This window comes from Macadamia integrifolia, unplaced genomic scaffold (genome assembly GCF_013358625.1).
Source record: "Macadamia integrifolia cultivar HAES 741 unplaced genomic scaffold, SCU_Mint_v3 scaffold2310, whole genome shotgun sequence".
In the NCBI taxonomy this organism is placed as follows: domain Eukaryota; kingdom Viridiplantae; phylum Streptophyta; class Magnoliopsida; order Proteales; family Proteaceae; genus Macadamia; species Macadamia integrifolia.
The window spans coordinates 107,299-129,703 of NW_024868629.1; positions in this window are offsets into that span (position 1 = coordinate 107,299).

The following is a 22,405-nucleotide window of genomic DNA, read 5'->3' on the forward strand; positions in this document are numbered from 1 at the left end:
AACGAAAGGAAGAAAGACAATGATGTCGTCAATCCTCATCATCAATCTCATCCAAGTTGATCACCTCCTCCACCTGCTCTCTTGATTTAATACCCAAGCGGCGATCATAGTAATCGAATTGACGATTTGCCAAGTCCATGCTATCTTGGATATGCCTGAGGCTCTCTGTCATGTTCGTAGCGGCTACTTCCAAACCATGGTCTACATTGTTGATGTCTATGATCATGCTCACCTGAGTTTCTTTCATCTCCGCCTGCCCTATCAGGAGCTTCTCTTAACCTTCCTAAAGTGCCTTCAAACTGGTCATCATACTCTGAAAATCAAACCCTCTACCTAGAGATGGTGGAACTGAACTGAGGGGAACCTCATCCTCCATCTCTGTGTCCACATTTATATCCTCCTCCTCGGTGATATAGTCATCATCGTCCTCCTTGTCATCACCATCCTGTCATCACCATCCTCCTCTTGGGTTACCCCTCCCACCACTGGCTCCATCAAATGGTACAACTCCATCTTGTATAAGATGCCCCAGGCAAAACGGTCTACGGGAGCACTACCCACCTCACCCTCGATGTCCACATGGAAATACTCAAAGATCTTGGTGAGTGACCTAGAGTAGGGGTAGTTACCATCAGCTGGATGGGCTGCATAATGCTCCATCATCTTCATATTCACGTATGGAAGGCAAAGGCGTGGTGGACCATCTAGTGCAGTGTAGAGGCAGTAGGCCACGTAGGCAGCCATGAAATTCACCTAGTTCCGATGCCCAACATGGGGAACCAGGTTGAACTGAGCCAGTCTACTGTAAACTCTGACCTTAGGGTGGAAGGCTGTCTCAGACTCAGGTCGGGTCTTGCTACCACAGTTGGTCTAGTAGATGTGCTTCTGGAAATTTTCACTCATGTGAGCACCCAAAGCCCTACCCCTGGGAGGACAATAATACGATGTACCCTCCAGTGAGATGCCCAGGATCTCTGCCAATAGATCAATCGGAAGCTTGATGTTCCAACCCTTCACCCGACTGGTGATAGTGTACACCCTACCATCATACACCACCTCCAAGTTGCAGTAGAATAACTTCACGAGGTTGGGGTAGCTGCGTTGATCGAAAGTGAGCATGGATTGCCAACTAAGGGCGATGAATTTCTTGAGTAACCGACCCAAACAAAGTCCTCCACCACCACGGATTTCTCTAATGAAATAGACCTCTTGGAGAACTCAACCCATGAACGTGCAGCCTTAAGACTGTGAAATACATGCTCATCATAATCCTCAAACTCCTCGGATAAGTCTGGTGTGGGTTAAGCTCGGGAAGCTGAGGAATTTGAAGAGGAACCTCTCCTTCTCCTACTCGAGGAATGCCCACTTTTAGAAGAAGAGGCTGCTCCCTTACCTTTGTGTGAAGACATCCTGTAACAGATAGAAAAGAGCGTGTAGGAAAAATAACAGAATGCTAAGGGGATAAAGTAAAGTAAAAAGGAGAACATAAGGAAACAAAGCAATATGACCCCAGGATAGGAATGGTGAAAATGATGCACCTATGCTAGGCAATATTGGAAAAAACAATGCATGTAGCATGACAAATGAGGAAGAATAACCCTATGAGGATAATGCCAATGACATAATGGAAATTCATGGAAATGACCAATGGTGAAGACCATATGCGGATAAATGAATATCATAGAAAAGTTCAATGCTTGATGCAATGCATTGATAAGGGCAAGTGATGGGAGCATATATATGTTGAAGTATAGAAACATGAATTTGCCAAATTAGTAACAATGCAACAATTGATTGGATTCCTCAAAGGAAGAAAAGGGAAAAATTATGAATAAAAGAGCATAAACCATTGCATACCCAAAACATTAGGAAATCTTTAGCACCAACATTTGAGAAAAGGTTCAAATCCATGGAAATAGATGTAATTTGACGGATTGAGGGAAAACAAGTGAATGCCCCAAATCTCTTAAGGATACTAACCTAGAAAATGGGGGAAAACTTCATACTAAATTGAGAAAATGATGCACATGTACAATGTAGCAATTCTACCACCAATGTGCAATCAAATGTGGATGGGTAGACTCATTCAATCATGTATATGCAAGGAAGAAAAGAGAAAATGAGAGAACCCTAAAATAGTAAAGGTTTTGGGGAAATAGGGTTATCAAATCATGGATATAGCATATATGAGTGATTAATGTAGAGATTCTTGAGATAAGTATCAAGCGCACATACTACATTTGATTTTAGTTAAAGAAAATCAAGAGAAAAGGGAATTTTGAGGTTAATGAACAAAAGAAACCGAAATCCCAAAGTGAAGAAAGGAAAATCTACTTATTTGATGTTGATAATGAGATGTAGAGATTGTAGATCCAAGGAAGAAGTGTGGTCAAGGCTTGCAAATGGCTCCTTGGATGTTCCTTGGGTGCTTGGGGCGATTTAGAGAAGAGAGAAAGAAGAGGGAAATGAAGAGCTTTTGAAAATAGAGGGTTTTTTGTCTTAAAAATAGAACTCGTGACAAGACCGGCGGCTTGCCCCCAGTGGGTCATGAAAATGACCTTCCCGCCGGTACAACCCGTCGGTGTATAAGTTTTGGCCCGAAATTTCAAATTTTATGGAATTTGATTTTTAGCCTTGTATAGCCCACTTTTATGCAAATTATTAGCTAATGTGAGATAAATTTCCATACATGCTTGTGAGGAAATAATTGTGATACAATATAGAACTCAATGTTCGAATGCGTGCTCTGATGATGAACTGCACTGCAAATGGGTGATGGGGGACATAAGTGTGATCGTCTAGTGCTTACATGAAAAAAATATAGCACTTAATTGTACCAAATCTTGATGCAATCTAGGTACAAAGCATCATCTTACATACTAGATCCGCTAGTAATGCAAGAGGGGCCCCGCGTGGTTCCCATCCTATTGGACGACCACGGGAGAGTCCTAGATAAGAAGAGATAGTTGAGGGCTCACCTACCCCAGAAATTTTGGATTATCCTCCTGTTGTTACCCCAATGATGTTGCAGTTCTTATCCAACAGTCGCAACAGGCCTTCCAACAATAGTTACTCCAACAACAGCAAACCTTTATCAATGGTGTACAACAATAGTTGCACCCTATATACATGGGTCAACATCCTTGTGGGGTACCCTTCCCACAGGATCCTCCTATTGAACCCGATGTTGGAGTATAGTCGGGGGGTGCTTCTCCTCGAGCACCACCTGTTGAGACACAAGGGAGTGCTTTACCAGCAGCACCACCACAGGATCAACCTGGAGGTACTCCACCTGGTGTTACTCCACGGTTTCCTCCTTATGTCACTTCTCCATATATGGTGCCTCCCCATACTAGTATTGTTCGAAATATCCTCCATACTATCCACCGGTCACCACTACTGTAAGGCAGGTGGAATCATTTAAGAGGCACTTGCCACCTATGTTCACCAAAGTGGGGAGTGATCCATTAAAGCCGGATCGATGGATCTAAGAATTGGAGAAGGTATTTGAGGTGGTAGAATGCACAGAACCTCAGAAACTCATTTGTGCTGGGTTACAGTTAAGAAATGAAGCTGATTCATGGTGGAAGGCTACTAAGCCTATCTTGTTAACAACCGATCCGGAACCAACATGAGAACAATTCAAGGAAATTTTCCTATCAAATTATTATCCCTCAAGCTTCAGAGATCGGAAGGCGACTGAATTCTCATCTTTGACTCAGGGAAACAAGTCGATCCTTGAGTACCAACAGCAGTTTGAGGAACTGTTTTACTTTGCCCCTCCACATATGAAAACAGCTGAGGAAAAAGTAAAGAAATTTCTGAAAGGGCTAAAGGTATCCATTGGCACTAAGGGTGTCAATTCGTGGCCCGACCCTACTAAACCAACCGGGACCGACCGTTTATAGACCGGCCCAGCCCGGACCGTTTATTAAACGTGTCGGGCTTGAGCCCGGCCCGTTTATAAATGGTCGGTCTCGGTTTTGCTACTTGGACCGTCGGGCGTCGGACCGAGACAGACCGAATAACGCCTGACCGAGACCAGCCTATTGTGCACCGACTTGGCCCGACCCTTTAATGATTGTAGAATACCTATTTTACCCCCAAATTAAAGAATAAAAACTAAAAAGTAAAAGACATGTTCACATTTTAAATAATGGTTATATTTGGTATCATTTATTGATTTATTGTCATTTTTTTGGGCTTGCATGAGTGGGTCGGAATATAAGAGCACATTTTAAAGAGGGCCCGTTTAAAAACCGGTTAAAGCCCGTTTAACATTAAACATGTTCGTAGCCCGGTTAAGGCCCGACTAAAGCCCGATTAAGGTAGCCCGATTATAGCTCGAGACCGATCGACCAAATATAAAGTGTACCATGCCCTCAATAACTAAGCCTGATTAGTTAAATGGGCGGACACAGTGTAGCCTTTGAAAGTCTTCAAGCCCGATTAAGCCCGACCGAAATCGGACCGGCCCGACCGATTGACACCCCTAATTGGCACTATATTGGGGGCTATGGATTTGACTGTTTTCGCTCAAATTGTGTAGAAGGCCAAGAATATAGAAGATAAACAGAGGGGAGAGTCCTCCACTACACTTGGACTCTAGAAGAGATCCAATCCCTATACAGATTCAAGCAACCTGAACAAGAGCTACTGTGGGCCATAGAACTATGGTCCATCATATCAGCAGCCCTATAGATCATCGGGGTACATGCCCCGACCAACCAGTAGACTAGGTACTACCTCTTTCTGCCTGAACACTAGCAAGGTGCCTACGGCTCCACGACCACCTTGTCCTCTTACTACATAGGGCCAGATACAGAGGGCACCAGTACCGGTGCTAGCCTCTCAGAACAAGTGCTATGTTTGTCGCTCACTTGGGAATTTTGCAAAGGATTGCCCATACAAGTCAGCTATGGTGCAAAATCAGCCTCCTATTCCTAGACCCACTTTGATTTAAGGTGGTCCACCACAAAGGAGAATGTATGCATTATCAGCTGAAGAAGTTGAGGCAAGCCCCGATGTTATAGTAGGTACCCTATCTATCTCGGGAATACCAGCTTATGTATGATTCTGGTGCATCACATTCTTTTATAACTAAAAGATTTGCTAGTAAGATTGATGTGACACCTAGGGCTTTGGAAAGCAAATTGATTGTTAGCACACCTACGAGTAGGTAACACAATTAAATGAAGTGTACGGGTTATGTTCCATTGAAATAGATAGGAAAAAGCTGGATGCCCAACTTATCAAAATTAACATGAAAAATTTTGATCTCATATTAGGCATGGAATGGTTATCTACTCATCAGGCAAATGTTATGTGTGCTGAAAAGCAAATTAAAGTGGTGAGTGATGATGGCAAAGAGCTTGTGTATCAAGAGAATAAGATACGCAACCTAGAAAGATTCTTATCTCTGCATTACAGGCGATAAAGTTATTAGAAGATGAATGTCTGGGCTACCTAGCTTCAGTATAAGATGTAGAAGCAAAGGTCACACCATTAGAGGAATTGAATGTAGTCAGGGAATTTCCTGACATCTTCCCAGATGACATAACCCAGCTTTCGCCCGACAGGGAGTTAGAGTTTGCCATTGATTTAATTCCTAGAGCGGCACTGGTGTCTAAAGCTCCATACAGAATAGCATCACCCGAATTAAAGGAGCTACAGACTCAGTTGCAGGACCTATTAGAGAAAGGGTTCATACGCCCAGGTGTATCTCCTTAGGGTGCCCCAGTTCTATTTGTTAAGAAGAAAGATGGGAGTTTGCGTATGTGCATCGATTATTGAGAATTGAACAAATTAACTATTAAGAACCGATATCCGTTGCCACGCATAGATGACCTTTTTGACCAGCTGCAAGGTGCTAAAGTGTTTTCCAAGATCGACCTCAAATCCGGTTATTACAAGCTTAAGATAAAGAACAATGATATACCCAAGACGGCTTTTAGGACCCGATATTGTCATTATGAATTCCTAGTCTTGTCTTTTGGATTAACCAATGCACCAACAACCTTTATGGATCTGATGAATCAAGTATTTTATGATGTTCTTGATAAATGGGTCATCATTTTTATCAATGACATCTTGATATACTCGAAAACAGAAGAAGAGCATGCACAACACTTGTGTGGGTCACGGCTGGAGGAAATGGACTATGCATCCCTCCATCCTCTCTCCTCTCTCTTTCTTCACTTTCGTGTGAGGGGAGGGTTTCATGTCGTGGTGTGCTTTGCTTATGGGCCCCATTCCATCGTATCTCCACTTGGAGATACGTGGAGGCTTATTTCGCAAGAGTGTAAAATTTATCATTTGAGATGAGGGTTTTGATGATGGTTCAATTTGGGGATTGGGATCATACAAATAGGGTTTGGAGTCACCACCTAGGGTTATGGGCCTAGGACCCAGGGGTGGGCCCGATTCCTGAGAAAAGGGCCCAAAATTTGGTCTGGTTCAGAGATTTAGGGTAAGTGTTATGTTACAGAGTTGGGAAGGTGTTAAGCACCCAATCTGCCCGGTTCAACCGGTCTTCTTGCTAGATGCTTGAGAATGAACATTTTCCACAAATATTACTATTCCACATGTATGGCTAAGTTATCACACTTATATACATTAATTGGATTCAAACTACTATATACACTAAAACAAGGCTTGTATAAAGTCTACATTATAACGAGTTGGTTGAGAAATTATACTTGAACTTAACTCCTGTTTCAGGTCAATAGGGGTGGGCCCCTGACTAGTACTGGTTCGGACTGTCTTTCATGTTCTCCTGGCTTAGGGGAAGATGGTCTCGACCTCCAATTTCCTTTCTTGAGAGATGCTGATTGTGATGGTATTCGGACAGAGTTCCGACTAGGAACGATCGCTTTTGGATTAGGATTAGGACAGAGCTTCGACTAGGGAAGACTATTTTTGGATTTGGATTCGGATAGAGCTTCGGCTAGGGAAGGCTATTTCCAGGCTTGGGATGAGGTGGCACTCTTGCAAAGCTCCGGCTAGGGAAGGCTATTCCGGATTTGGGATGAGGTGGCACTCCGGCAGAGCTTCCACTGGGGATAAGCTAAGGGAGAGCTAGGCTGAGCTTGCAATTCGACAAAGCTTTCAATGGCAATGGCTATTTCTAGAAAGATTTCAAGGACAATCAGACAGGGGTACGGCTAGGAATGACTATTTCTAGAAAGATTCTAGGGGCACTCGGACAAGGGTTCGGTTAGGAACGACTATTTTTGAAAAAAAATGGGTTGACCTAAAAATGGATTGAAGAACTCTAAAGTCCTGAAGAACACTTTGAAGATCCGAATAGAGTTTCAAATCTTAACAAAGATCTTTTTGTAGACTCGAAGAACCTAAAAAAAAGGGGGGTTTCTATCTCAGGAATGCTCAAGAACGCTCAAGAACACTCAAGTGAGGTGGCTTAAGAACATACTGTTTTTGACTAAAAACCAGATCTAACTAAGAATTTGGATTGAAGATCTTCAAGATCCTGAAGAACACTTCGAAGATCCGAATGAGTTTTCGGATCTTAATGAAGATCGCTGTGAAGATAAGAAGAAAATCATGAGGCGGAGGGGAGAAAAATTTCACTATGAAAGAGAGAAAGGGGATTCTAGTCTTGGTCTATTTTTTCTAAGGGAGGGGGGGTATTTATAGTTTTTTCCGGCTTAACAGGAGAGGGGGAATCCCTTTATCTAGTGGACGAGAGGGGGGGTTCTTGCCTAAAGTGAAGAGATAGGATTTTTGTCTAGTGGGTAAAGGGGGGGTTGATGGAAAAAATGGGCGGGGAGGGCTTTTGTCCTATTGGTAAAAGGGGTTTTGAAAAAAAGGGAGGAGAGAGAAATTTTAGCTAGAAAAAGGTGATTTTCAGAAAAATGAGAGGAGAGAGAATGTCTAGCCAGAAAAATGTAATTTTTAGAAAAGCGAGAGGAGAGAGAAAGTTTAGCTGAAAAAGGTAATTTTCAAAAAATCTAGAGGAGAGAGAAATTTTAAGAAGTTAGTGTGGGTGATGTCACAGGTGCTTGACAGATGACGAGCGGGTAATGGCCAAGGTGGTGCGGGCATGGGCAGCCGGTGCGTGTATGTATGGGTAGTAGTGGGCAACAGTGGGCAGTAGGGGTGGGCAGCATTGGGCTGTAGGGCTAGGCAGTAGTGGGCAGCAATGGGAAGCAAGGTTGGCAAGGCCGTAGGCCTGTGCTCGCGGGGGCATAGGCCAGCAGGCCCAAGGGTGGCAGGGGTGTGTCTGTGGCCTTGGGGCTGGGCATGGCTACTTGCATGGCATGGCTGCATGCATGTGTGCATGTGATGTGTGCATGTGTGCCTGTGTATGTGTGCATGTGTTGCAGCCACGTGTCACTATCATGGGCAGCTGTTAAAGGCAGCAAGGACGCGCGCTGGCTGGCCCTTTGGTCCAGTGCGTGCAACGCATGCCTGATTACGAGTTTTTTCGGTGATGATTACGGGAGATCCATCAGTCCGATTTTGGCGTATCATATATCGTCGGAATTGTATTTTTAGCACTATTCATCTGTATGGTCATCTTGACCACATTCCCTTATATATGAAAAGTAAAAAATGGACCTTCTCTCTCTCTAGCATAGGGTTTCTAGGGTTACGGATAGGGAAATGTCTTTATCAGCATCTCTGTGGTTGGAGGCTTGGAAGTCACGCCTAAGATCCATATTTCATCATAACTAGAGGAGGGTGACAAAATTGGGTGTCTACAAAATGCCCCTCTTTCGTCGAGGCCTGTGCCAACAGCCGAAGGGCAAAGGAAAGAAAGACCACATTTTGTCATCCGGAGTATATACTACCGTTATCTTGCTCGGTTATGATGGAGTTGAAAAAATGCCACAGATAATATCTCAAAAGTTTTAGGACTTACCTGGGCTGCCAATTGGGGGAAAGAAATTCGCTGCTCTTCCAATCCTGTAAAAAAAGTTAGTACTTTGATCCTGATTCTTCCTTAGCTGGGCTTCGCATGTGCCAATTCAGGAAATATGGTCTCTAGGCTGGGTCTTTCGAGCCAATCTGGACTGTCTGGGACCATTGGTTATAAGAGAGGAATTCGCTGCTCTTTCAATCTTGTAACAAGTAAAAAATGTTTGATTCTTTGGTTTTTCTTAGCTGGGCTTCACATGTGCCAGTTAAAGGATTTGGTTTATAGATCAGGCCACTCGGATCCGACTCAAAGAAAATGGGCCTCCTGGGGCCGGATAAATGTGATTGGATTCAATAGGATTGGACTGCCCAGGGTCGGTTCATTGGGATTGGGCCTAGGGCTGAGTAAATGCAATTGGGCCACTTGGGGCCGGGTCAATGAGATTGGACTGCCGGGGGTCGGGTAAATTATGTCTCCTCTTGATTTTTGGTTTAGAATTTGATTCTTGATGTTGATTTGGAATCTTAAATTTTTTTTTTATTTTTTATTTTTTATATAAAATGGGTCCCCTCCCCTGTTCATTCTTTATTCTAACTTTTCTGAGTGAAGTGAGGTCTTGGAACCCTCTAATTTTTCTTGAAGTTTTCCTCTTGTTCTTGAAGTTTGTTCTTGGTGTTCTTCATTTTGCTTTTAGAGTTCTTGAAGATATTCATCTTGTTCTTGAGGGAGGAGCTATTCGGATAATTTGACATTCTTGTGGGCTTTTGTGCAAATTGGAAAACTTTATAGGGATTCTTGTAATTTAGGAAAGTTTCTGGGGATTTTTGTAATTTCTGAAAATATAGCTAAAAGGAGGAAGATGAAGACTCTGGGAGAGGTTCAGTTTGAGAGTTGTAGCAATCTTTCCCATAGGGATGAGGGCCTAGCCGATTGGTATTCCGGGAAAACCTTTACAATAGCCGGAATCACATCTGCAACTCCATATGGGGTTCCTGGGTAAGTCTTTACATTTCATTCATTATTTTGATCATCTTTTATTCTTGTTTTGTATTGTTTTAACTTTTTGCTGCTTTTTTTATTATTTCCATTAGCATGAGTGGAAGGAAACACCTACCTTGGCCTCCTATGGCCATCCGAACGTGGTTCAGTCCTGGTATAGGATGCTCCCTCGCAGGGTGAAGGAGATGGTTGATGATACCTATATGTGCCGGCTAGCCCTTGTAGAGGCCTGGAAGTTTAATCCAGCATTGGTGGGGGCCTTGATGGAGTGGTGGTGGCCGAGTACTCATACTTTCCACCTTCTTGTTGGCGAGATCACCATTACGCCTTTGTGCTTTTATGCCTTGACAGGCATTCCATTTGGGGGTAGAACTATGATCCTACCCGCAGGATTCCCGACTGCCAGGGAGTTCGCAAATTTGACTAGTATCACCATTAAATCCGACCAGACGTGCATCCATCTAGGGGAGATTAGTGCCTGATTATGGAAAGTTGGCATGGGGAGAATCCAGGCAACATGTCTCAGATAGCACGTTCCTTCCTGCTGTTTGCCGCGGGTCAGTGCCTCTTCAGTGACCTTCGAGGGGGAGTGGATATCCGCTTGGTGTACTTCCTTAAAGATCTTTGCACAGTAGATACCTGGGACTAGGGCTGGGCTGCCTATACATATCTTTTGCGGTCCCTAAACCTGCTGTCCTATGGGGATAGGGGCCTCAAGGGGGTAGGCTACATCATCCAGGTAACTTTCCTTCTCATAGCTATTTTCTTTCAGTCATTTGGTCTGCACTTTCTTACTTTGATTTCTTGAAACAACCCTGGTGTTTTGAGCACTTGGGAACCATAGCCCCTAAACTTAGGGATCCTGGGACATTCTTCTTCCCCATGGTCACAAAATGGGGAGATAAACTAGGTGGTCCGGGCTCGACGCCATTCTCCAGGGACCACCGCTCGTTCTCTTTTGAACGATCTCACTGAGGTATGGCATGTCTGACATTGAAATTCTATTTGTCTGATGTTGTTCTTACCCTTCCTTGGTTGTGTTGGTTACTTGGAGACCATTCTATGACCTTGTGTTTTTGGATTCCGAGAGAGTCACCTTGGTTCATCAATTGTCTGAGAATCGAGTCCTTTTTTAGGGCATATGGGCCATGCCTGGTACTTAGGAGAGAGAGTAGTACCCCAGTGGTCAGACGTCGATCCATGCCCTTTTCTCAGTCTTCCTCCTCCCACTATGCATTGTTCAGAGATTGTCCCTGCAGACGAGATGAAGTACTTGGCTAACAGAGTATGGGAGGACTCCTTTCTTGATCCGGATAGGGACTACGAAGCCTTCCTAGAGGAGGAGATAGTGTGCACCCCTCTCGGTCCCAATAGTCCAGTGGTATGTTGCCCTTTCTTGAGTATTTCCTGCAGATTCTTTCTTGTTTTGGTCTTTACTGATGTTCTTTCAGGAGATAGTGAGACGTGTAGATCCTTCTGCTAGTTGGTTGCATGCCAGTGCTACCGATCCTTCACAAGCAGGGCACTCTACCAGTGCCAGAGGGTCTCTTAGGGTTGCTAACGTCCCCTTTCATGGCTTCCCTACCTGGACCTATCCTAATGCAGCCAACCCCAGTCTCCCTCATCTTCTGGAGCCGAACACGGATGTAGATCCATTGGGTTGCCTATTCCTTATGATTATGTGAGTATCTGATCATTTTCCAATTAACTCTTGACTTCCTTTGGCTGATATGCTCTTTCTCAGGTGTCCCCGGAGGTCTATGTTGAGATTAGAGGATGCACTATGGCCTGTGCGAGGTGATAGTTGCCAAGGATCGAGAGATTACTCGGTGGGGTGCACTGATTGAGGACCTGACCCAAAGGCTAGAGCAGGTTGGAGTAGCATCTGTGGACTCCCCGGTGCTTCATGAGGATGGTTCAGAGTACGGTTCAGGTGATGGCTTCTGACCCACAAGGATTTGTTCCTGTATTTCTTGCAAACACAAACACATGGATATTTTCTTTCTTTTTTCTTTTCCCTCCCCTTGTTTGTCCATTATATTATTTCAGCATCTCTATGAAAACTTACTTTTGGCACAAAGAAAATCTTTCTTCTTTTTTTTTTTTTTTTTTGTTTGTAATGCTTAGGCACAATAAATTCCATAACTCAAGTCATAATTTGAATAATTGGGATAACATGAAAATCCAAATACTTCCTCATTCCATTACCAAGTGAATTACATGAAAAGGGGGACCACTTTCCTACCACAGACTGGATAGGTGAATAACAAGGTGGGGAGACAATTCTTGAGGTGGGTGAAAGTTCACTAACTCTTCTGGGTCCGTCTCCTCGAGCCCGTATTGTCAGCTGATGTACATAGGCAAATAAAAGGACGTGTGAGTCGATCCCATCAATTTGACATAGTCTTGGTAGGGGCCTTCATCAGAAAATCTTCTTGTGGCTTCCCCTGGGCACATCTATGTGATATCCTGCATAGTCCTTTCTAGCAGGTACTTTTCCCAATCGGTGATAAGGTTGAATTCCGAAACTTCTCTCTTATCCCGGTAACAAAAAATTCTGAGTGGGCTTCCCCTTAATGGTGTGGTGAGCTTAAGTTTCTCGAGGAGCCAAATCTGAAAAATAGCAGGACTTCCTTGATAATGATCTCGTTCGAATTTTTGGCCATAGCTCATTTCATCAAATCCCTTTAACATTTCTGCAAGAACCGTTGGGACGATGTCACCTCCCTTCTTCAACTGTTTAACTACCTTAATCAGAACAGATGGTGCACCATGCCCGGGAGTGTGGAGAATATGATAAGCTATCATGCAAAGTAAATAAGCATCGAGGGATCGCTGCTGCTGGATTCCTCCCATTGGTAGATATTGGATGAAGATCTGAGCCACCTTCAGAATGTCGATCTTCCCATACCTGACAAACTACTTTATTTCTTCTTTCCATCTGAAGAAATCTTGATTTTTCTTTAAGTAATCTTTCTTCAAAGAGGGTTGGAACAAACTGCCTTTGGGTGGAGATAGCATACAAACCCAAAATTCTTCAAGAGTTGGGCAAATCTCCGCTTATCCAAACTGAAATACATGCAGGTAGGCATTTCAGTGTTGAGGCACCTATCGGAGTAATTGGTGATGTAGATTCACACATCCAACTTGGCCAAGAAATGACACATTCATGGATTCTAGTAATCCTGGAGCCCTCATATTCTAAGGTCCATTTCCTTAACATCTTATCCAACGAGCCCATGAATTTTCCTAAAACCAATACAAACAATGAGATATGATGATTTATCAAAGAATTACTCATTTGCTAATGATTCAAACAAGCCTTTACCAATGTTGCATTAAGCTCTTCTTTTTTTCTTTTGACTTTGACTGATCAAGGGTGGAGAATAAACTAGCCTAGACAAACTGGTGCCGGGTCGCAATTTTCTTTTAAGGGATAGAATCCTAGATAAGAATGGACAGACTATAGGTGAATGACAGATACCTAATGGCCTTACATGCCAAATGGCGATTCTTGGGGAATAGAATCTTGGATAAGAAGTGATAGACCAATGGGTGGATTACAGATACCTAATGGCCTTTCACGCCAAATGGCGATTCTTGGGGGACACAAACTATGATGATCTTTTAAGATACCTTGATTATTAATTTAAGAACCAATTTATTGCCTTGAGATGGTTGAGACCGCACTTGCACATGTCAAGTTACCTCCGTATCCCTTGAAAGGAATCAGGTCTGACGTAGTTCAGGTTATTCATCCTTTCAGACATAATATTTCTTAAGTTGATCCATGTTGTCTAGTCTGGGTATTTCTTTGTCGTTGTGGTCTATAAGCTTCATAGCCTTGCTTGGTAGAATTTCTTTGATAGTGAATGGGCCGCTCCAGTTGGGCTTGAATTTTTCTCTTGAGTCTTGAATTGGGGCTCTTTGTTCCCGAAGAACAAGTTCACCCACCTCTATGGTATGGGGCTTCACATTCTTGTTAAAGGCCCGGGCCATTCTAGTTGATATTTCTTCAGATTATCCATAGCTTCCATACGCCTTTCATCAAGAAAGTTGAGCTTATCATTTTTGGACTTCACCCATTCTCCTTTAGGTAGCTGACTATCAAGGAGCACCCTTAGGGATGGTACCAGGATTTCCATGAGTAGAATTGCCTCAATTGCCCCCGTCGAGGATCACACAGAAGTTCGGTATGCCCATAAGGCAGGGGGTAACTTATCAACCCAATCCTTGTGTGTTCTGCCATTTTCTCAAGATGACTTTGATGTTCTTATTGGCTGCCTCTACTGCCCCATTAGTCTATAGCTTGTAAGTGGTAGATCGATGTGTTCTGATATTGAATTTTGTGTAGATTTTGACGATCTTGCCCTTGAAATGGGATCCCTGATCTGATATCAATTCTTGAGGTACTCCATATCTCACAATGATTTTTTCTTGGATGAATTTTGCCACCTTAACAGATGTGAGGACTGCATAGGACTGAGCTTCTACCCACTTGGTGAAATAATCAATGGCTACCAGGATGAACTCGTGGCCATTGAATGCTTTAGGGTTGACTTTTCCAATGATTTCGATGCCCCAAGTGGAGAATGGCCAAGGTAAACTGAGCGAATGTTGCTCGATTGGTGGGATATGTATGATGTTAGCAAATATCTGACACTTGTCGCATTTTCTGACAAAGTCCATGAAATCTGCTTCTATTGTGTTCTAGTAATATCCTAGCCTAAGGATCTTCTTAGATAACATCTTGGCATTCATGTGGGGTCCACAAAGACCTTGATGAATTTTTTCTATGATAGTTGTAGCTTGTTCCTCATCTATACAACAATTGTATTCCGTCATAGGATCTCTTGTATAACAAATCCTCTTAGAGAATAAACTGGGTGGCATATCTCCTCAGAAACTTCTTCTCTCTGTCAGTTGCTTCAACTGGGTACTTCTTTTCCCTGATGAAATCCACTATGTGAGCAAACCAAGACCAACCATCCACAGTGAGAGAGTTTACGAAATTCTGATAAATGGGCCTACTTCTTTGTTCTACCAAATATGGTCGGACTCTAGCCATAGGGTTGCACTCTACCATAGAAGCTAAGGTTGCAAGGGCATCAACAAACCTGCTGTTATCCATCTGGAAGTATTCGAATGAGATCTTCTCAAAGTGTTCAATCACCTTTTCCAGATGTTCTTGATATGGCTTCAACTTTTCATCCCTGGTTTTCCACTTTCCTTGCGTCTAACAAATGAAAATGGATTAATCTTTGTAAACCTTGATCCTTTTCACCCCAATGGTTAAAGCAGTTTCGAGCCCCAAAGCATAGGCTTCATATTTGGCAATATTGTTGGTACAGGGAAAGTCAAGGCAAAATGAGGAAGGCAAATATAGACCGTTAGGAGTGACTAGCAATATTCCCGCACTACATCCCTTCTAATTGGCTGCTCCATCAACTGCCATTCATTAATTGTATCTTCTTCCTCTACCGCTGCAATTCCTTTATTGAGAAAGGCATCATCCAAGGATCTTCCATCTTCTATGGGGTAAGCAACCAAATGATCAGCTATAGCCTGGCCCTTGATAGATTTCTGAGTAACATAGGTGATGTCAAACTCTGATAGCAAAAGTAACCAATGGGCCATCCTTCCTGTTAAGGCTGGTTTCTCGAAGAGATATTTGATGGGATCCATCTTTGAGATCAAATGCACCGGATAGGAAACCATGTAGTGTCGCAACCTTTTAGTTTCCCAAATCAACGCAGCACAAGTCCTTTCCAAAGATGTGTACCAGGTCTCATATTCTAGAAACTTCTTGCTGAGGTAATATATGGCATGCTCTGCCCACTATTCTATTTCCTTCTGTGCTAGCAAAGAGCCCATGGAATATTCTCCCACGGACAGATACAATAGAAGTGGTTCTCCTTCCATTGGCGGTGTCAATATTGGTGGGTTCATAAGGTACTCCTTGATCTTGTCAAAGGCTTGTTGGCATTGGTCATTCCATTCCGTGGGCTGATCTTTCTTCAGCAGCTTGAAAATTAGTTCACAGATTTTAGTCAACTGAGCTTTGAATTTGCTAATATATTGGATGTGACCTAGAAATCCTTGTATTTGCTTCTCAGTCTGAGGCGTGGACATTTCCTGAATTGCATTGATTTTGATAGGGTTGACTTCAATGCCTCTTTCACTCACCAAGAAGCTTAACAACTTTCCCACTGTTGCCTCGAACACACACTTCTGAGGGTTCAACTTCAGCTGATACTTCTTGATTCTTTCGAAGAATCACCTTAGTGCTGGAATATGCCCCTGTCGATCTTTCGACTCTACTATCATGTCATCCATATAGACTTCCACATCTTTGTTCATCTTGTCATGCAATATGGTCGTGGCTACTCTTTGATAAGTTTCCCTGGCATTCTTCAGTCCAAAAGGCACCACTTTGTAACAATAGGTTCCCCACGAAGTAGTGAAGGCTGTTTTCTCACGGTCCTCTGGGTGCATACTCATTTGGTTGTATCCTAAGAATCCATCCATGAATGACAACAAAGCATGCCCCGCTGTATTATCTACCAGTACGTCAATGTGGGGTAATGGGAAGTCATATTTGGGGCTCACTTTTTTAAGATCTCGGAAGTCCACGCACATCCATACCTTTCCATCTTTCTTTAGTACTGGTACAATATTGGCCAACCAATGGGGGTAATTCACAACTTATAGGAACCCCGGATTCCATTGCTTCACAACTTCTTCTCTGATCTTTTCACTCCATTATAGTCGTATTCTTTAAGCTTCTGTTTTACCGGTTTTGCCCCAGGGTAAGTTGGCAATCGATGCTGCATGATGTTGGGATTGATACCAAGCATATCCTCGTAAGACCTAGCAAAGACCTCGGTGAATTCCCTCAGAAGATTAATCATTCATTCTGCTTCTTCGTCATCAATGGTAGTGCCAATTTTTACCTCTCGAAGGCATTGGTCGGTTCCTAGATTGTTAACCCGAGTATCTACATGGATGGGTTGGGCTTTCTTTAGTTTGCATTGTTTTATTAATTCTTGATATTTATTAAGATCATCATCAGAAAAAGGAGGCAAGTCATACTCAGAATTAGAAATTTCATTCATGAAAGAAGGGGTAATAGACTTGATATACAAGGACTCTTGGCTCTTCTCAAGAGGGGAGGTTGACACAGAATCATAAACAACAAACTGGACTACAGACTCGATAACTGGCTTGATGCTTTTACCAGGGGTAATCAGGATTGTTGACTCAATAGCATGAGCAAATTTGAAGTTTTCTCCAATGCTTGTCCAGTTCAGAAGTGGTTCAGTGGCCTGATGGATGAGGAGATGTGGCAAAGGGCCTTCTTCTTCTTCTGAGAAAGTTGCTGCTATTTTTTCAGGGGTGCAATGGTTCTTTTGGACAGGTGCCCACTTCTTCATAAATACCAGTTGATCAATCTCGTGCTCTCAGAAGCTGAACTTTCAGAGGTGTGAAGATTGGTGGAGACTGCTTATCCCTTTTCTTTAAAGTCCATATTTTCGAGCCTACTGAGGGATGCCATCCCATTGCCTCGGTCACATCTTTGACCACCTTCACGAGCCTTTCCGTTGCAATTGGTTTGGGCATAGTACATACAAGCCATCATCCTCTGTGCTCTCCTTTGTTTTGCATACATGCTTCTTCCTTCAAAAGGATGGGGTTTGAGCTCATGCAACTCTCGGGCCCTTGGCTCTTGTAGGAGGGGGAAAATAAAGCTTTTCACATCAAGGGAAAGTGGTAGACTCTAGGTGAGTCTTTTCTTCTTTTCCCACTCCCTTTTCAGGAGGACTCGAGGACTTGGCAATTCTTTAGATTGGACTAGTGTTGTGGGTTTGTCGGAGGTGAACCTATCTTCAATCATTGCAACTTCCGCTATCCCAGTAATGCAGCTATCTTGATCACTTTCCTTAACCAACATTTTCTATTGTTCCACTTCATAAGTCACCTAATCGAACTTGTCTTCAAAAGAAACTTCAAGTCCTGGTAGCATCTTGGCGTCGGTTTCATCAAACCACGGCTCCACATTTCCACTAAAAGGGAAGTCCTCTCCTTCTTTCACGAAGTACCCATAAAGAGTAGGATAGTAAGTGACAGAGATCTTCCTAGTCTTCTTCAACACTTTCTGCCCTTTGACAGTTGGGGGAGTGTACCCGAGACCATTCTTCCCTTTGGTACTGCCAAACTAGACTACTTTGGAACTCCTTGATGATATTTCCCTAGCCCCAGGCCACGAAAGTACTACATATTCTTCATCATCTGATTCACTAGCGGACTCCAGATGGCTTCATAGTTAGCTGGGATTTTCTCCTTTAGAGCTTCTTTGGCAATGGTTGCACAAGTGGTGTCTAATTCAAAACCACTCAGTTGCACCTCCTGGTCTTGTTCTTCCCATTTTCATTGTCAGCCAAAGAGTTAACCACTTTAGGATCTTCGGCCACTAAGACCACATTCCCCTCATGAATGAACTTCATTTTTTGATAGAGTCACCGAACCTTGAGAATGGGATTGATATGAGGGTGATAAGGGATATGAAGTGGGTTGGTATGAAGATGATGTAACGTGAGAGGTAGGATATGAAGACTGGGGGTGAAAGGATGAAAAGGTTCCTCAACTTTGATGGTGGGGGAAAGGTTGATGATATGGCAGAGGCTGATAATATGGTGGAGGTTGATAATATGGTGGGGGTGGAAAATATGGTGGGGTTGGTAATGTGGTGCAGTGGATCCTTTAGTGGATGAGGAAGGATGAATGGCGGGCGTATGATCTTCTGATTCTTCTTCTAATGATTCTCTTCTTTTGGGGGTCCTTTTGACTTCAGCCCTTTGACTCATGACTCTTTTGTAAGCACGGGCATTCATATAATTCTTCCGAGCTCTAGGTACAATGAGTTGAGTTGGTCACTCATTGTAGTTTCTTCATCCAAATTGTTCACATGATCAGGGAGTGGATTGGTATTGACATTGGGAGGATGTTTGACCTTGACCTCAATGGTTCCATTATCTACCAAGTCTTGAATTGCATGCTGTAAACCTAAACATATTTCAGTATTATGCCCCTTCTAAGTATGGTAGGCACAATACTCATGATCCCTATACCAAGCTGGAGGAGGGTTACTGATCACTCTTGGAGCCACTGTCCCTAGCAATCATTGTTTCTTTAACTTCTCATATGTAGCTGTTATGGGCATTCCTAAATCAAAAAAATGCCTTCTTGGGCCAGGGGCCCTTTAGTCGGGTGCATCTACTTGTATTATGAAAAACTGTGAAGAAGTGGCGGGTGAGATTGATTATTGAATTGCACTCACCACATTAGTTTTTGGACCCTTTCCCCATCCAACTCAGGTGTTCTTGTTTGCATCTTGGGAGGATCCTTGATACTGGGCCTCTCTCAAAATTCTGTTCTCCACAGACATTCTGGTGGCTATTAAGGCATCAAAAGTTTACAAATGTTGATAGTAAAGAACATCATAATAGGGTTTTAACCGGTTTTCTATCAACATCTCTACCTGCTCTGCTTCTAAAGGCCTATCTGCCATCTTGGTAGCCTTGTCTCTGAATCTCATCAAGAAGGCGGTGAATCCTTCTTTAGGCTGATGCCTCAACGTCTCAAGCTCCCGACATTTCACATCCACCTCAGTATTGTAGGAGTACTGCTTGGTGAAGGCTTTCACTACAGTTGCCCAGTTCTGAATTTGTGATGACTCCAACTATGTGAGCCACCTCAGTGTTGGTCCTGATAGGGTTAACATGAAGGCCTGCGCCATATGGTTATTTGCAAGTTGCCATGACTTGGCGATGCTAAGGAAGACTTTGAGATGAGCCTTGAGGTCTCTTGACCCATCAAACCTATCAGCCTGCCACTTGAATTTTTTTGGAATTCTTACCCCAGGGAAGAAATTCATTTCCTCAGAATTCATTGTTTGGCCTTCTGAGCCTTTTCCTGCTCAAATCATGTTCTCCAACTTCTCAAACTACTCTCTGAGTTTCCTTTCTTTCTTCGTCTCTGGAGGCTCAAAGCGGACGTGTTGCAAATTGCTCTTCTTCATCTTCAATCACTACCCTAGGAGGAGGGACCCTAGAATAGGCCCCTCATTGACCATTCAGATGGGTAGGTGAAGATCCTCTCTTACCAGTTGGTTGGAAATGCTCTAGTTCTCTTAAGTCAACTCGGGAAGAATTCCCACGATGACCTGTAGCTCTATTCTCTTCCACATCTCCCATAGCCGATGCCGGCTCATTCCTTGGGATCAGCTCTCTGAGGGTTCTGAAGTGTATGCAATATCTGAGCTATCCCTCTTTTAACTTCAACCATTTCTATCTGTAAGGTCTCCACGGGATGGACCCAGGCCTGTTCGGGTGTTTCCATGTTGGGTGGATCCATGCTTACGGGGCTGTAATCACCTAGTAGTAGACAATCTCGAAGAGATGACAGAGGTGATTCTAGACTTAGGCGAGTCAATCGATTACTTGAGGTGTGGAATTGTGCCTGAACCAAAAGTGGTTTATTTTAGGATTCTTGAATTCTGAACCCCTTGTTCATACATTAACAAACATTAATTCATCCAAGGTCAGTCTGCTAAATGGTAGGGGTGGATAGGGTTTGATGCCCTTGGTCCACCCAATGTGATAAGCGAGAAGTTCATACAAATAAATGGCTTGTTGAGAATATTCCCATAAAACATTCCATGTAATAAAGTCATGCTTTCCTTGCTCTTTTCCCACTAGGTGTCTTTCCTCCTGATTTTTCTCGGGACTTCTCGGGTCTTGACGTGGCTGTGACAGGATTGCCCCTAAGTCACGTATCTGGACATTCTTCTTAAGGAGGGACACCTTTTATCTGAAACCCACTTAGGAAAGCAATTCTTTACACCAGAAATATAACATAGGAACATTCCTTTTCAAGACTGTAAACAAGTCCTATAGTTAGCTTGTGGCACTCCTAGCTTCTTCATCTATTTTCCATATGATGCGAGCATGCGGTGGATGCAATATGACCGACAAGGCTTCCTTGACAGGATCTATATACGCAAGGTACATGATCCTTTTGATATACCCGTAGGTACGAGATCAAGCGGGTGACTTCCCTGCCCATTACTCGTGACTACACACGAGGTTAAGCAATTGGCCACAGGGTGGTGGAACCGTGAGTGATTATGTGCAAAAGTGTAATGTAGGGTAAACATCGTTCGGTCTCAGAAAGCCGTAAAGTGCTCGGACCTCCTCGAGGGTGCTGGTACAAATACAGACATCCTCGCCGTTTGATGATGCATTCGATCTCAAAATGTTATAAAGTGCACGGACCTCCCTGAGGGTGCTGGCACAAATACAATATCCTCGCCATTTGACGATACCTTTCGTTCTTGGATAGGAAGCGGATATCATTTGCTCTCAGAGTACTCTCCATGACATGCACTGACCTCCCTGAGGGTGCGGGCATGATAGGGAGTCCCTCGCCAAATGATTTCACTTTGAGTACGATGCATGATGTAGTTAGTGAATATAATTACACACATAGGGTTAGGCAAACATTTTTTCAAACAAATGGGGTGGAAAATGTTCTTGCATTTAAAGATAGTATCTAGTATTGGAAGCTTGACATTTATCCCCAGTGGAGTCGCCATTATGAGGGTCACGGCTGGAGGAATGGACTATGCATCCCCCTCGTCCTCACTCCTCTCTCTTTCTTCACTTTCACGTGAGAGATACGTGGAGCCCTATTTCGTAAGAGTGTAAACTTCATCATTTGAGACTGGGGTTTTGATGATGGTCCAATTTGGGGATCGAGATCATACAGATGGGGTTTGGAGTCACCACCTAGGGTTATGGTGTTAGAACTCCCTATGGGTTTGAGTTTGAAACCCTATTGAGGAAACCACACAGGAAAAACAAGAATATGAATCTAATAAAATTATGGAGGATCGATTTGTACCTTTCACCTAGTATGCTGAAGATGATTGATGTTGGTCACTCCCACTTTCGCTCTCTTGGCTTGGCTATGGATCTTCTATAGCCCCTTAAACCTCATTGGTTCTCTCACTTTAGTGGTAAAGTGGGGAAGAGTGAATAATGGCTGTAGGGACCCAAAAACCTAGTATTTATAATACTGTCCTGCACTCAAAACCCTAAACCACAATGGGTTGAGCCAGCATATCCCTAAACTTGAGAGTGGACCGAACCGGTTCATGCAATTTGACTCTCACCCATTTAATCAACCCAAATAATTAATTTAGCCCATAAATCCAACAATCTCCCACTTAGGCTACATCAATTATAAGGATGTCTTTTAAATTGGTGTGGCCATAAAATCTTATTACATTAACCACTCTTACTGTGATTCAATTGAAAAATCACTCACATCGAATAATAGCAGAAGATACACCTCAATATACGGCATACAACTTTTTGTTATTACAAACATAAGTAAGTTTCTTAACACGAATCTATGTGAGATACCATTATAGAAATATTGACATATCCTCAAATTACACTGTTG